At 42.8% G+C, this 842-nt stretch overlaps 1 pseudogene; it reads right to left on the bottom strand.

The window, feature by feature from the left end:
* Positions 1-360: 360 nt before the first annotated feature.
* On the bottom strand, positions 361-458 carry LOC120577267 (uncharacterized; annotated as a pseudogene).
* Positions 459-842: the final 384 nt, after the last annotated feature.

Below are 842 nucleotides of genomic sequence, written 5' to 3' on the forward strand. Positions count from 1 at the left end.
GCTGAACGCAATCTCAAAGAGTATGCTACTCCTTCAACGGAAGAGCCACAAGCTGTTATCGTGTACCCGACGGTTGAGGGTAACAATTTTGAGATCAAGCCTGCACTACTCAATTTGGTGCAACAAAATCAGTTTTCTGGATCACCCACTGAGGATCCAAATCTCCATGTTTCTTCCTTCTTAAGACTCAGTGGCACTATAAAAGAGAACCAAGAAGCCGTAAGACTTCATCTCTTTCCCTTTTCCTTAAGGGATAGAGCTAGCGCTTAGTTCCATTCCCTAGAAGTCGGTTCCATCACTTCATGGGATCAAATGAGGCGAGCATCCCTTGCCCGATTCTTTCCCCCCTCTAAGACCGCCAAACTAAGAGACCAAATCACGCGGTTCAACCAAAAAGATGGGGAGTCTCTATATGATGTGTGGGAGCGTTTCAAGGAAATGCTTAGACTTTGTTGTTGCGAATTCGATGAAAATCACACCAATAACAACTTGATGTGTGGAGCAAGGGATAATCAAGCAATCAAAACAAAGTGTATGGAACAATTAAATACAAGCCAAAAGTAGAAAAAAAAACAACGAAAAGAAGAACACAAAGAAGAGAAGAACATAAAAGAATTTGTTGACCTAGTTCGGTCCAAATTGACCTAGTCTGGGGGAGAGAGCAGCCCTTCGATCCACTATATGATGAGTATCGTTACAAAAGAGAAATCAATGGGTTACAAGAATAAGTCTCCCGCCTAATTCTACCCAAAGTCCCAGCCTCTTCCCGTAACCAAGAGACTCAATCCTAATAGTGTTTCCCAAGGTGAATCAACCCACAAACCCTAGTGTTTGTTCCGAAG

The sequence above is a fragment of the Medicago truncatula genome, chromosome 7 (genome assembly GCF_003473485.1).
Source record: "Medicago truncatula cultivar Jemalong A17 chromosome 7, MtrunA17r5.0-ANR, whole genome shotgun sequence".
NCBI classification, from domain to species: domain Eukaryota; kingdom Viridiplantae; phylum Streptophyta; class Magnoliopsida; order Fabales; family Fabaceae; genus Medicago; species Medicago truncatula.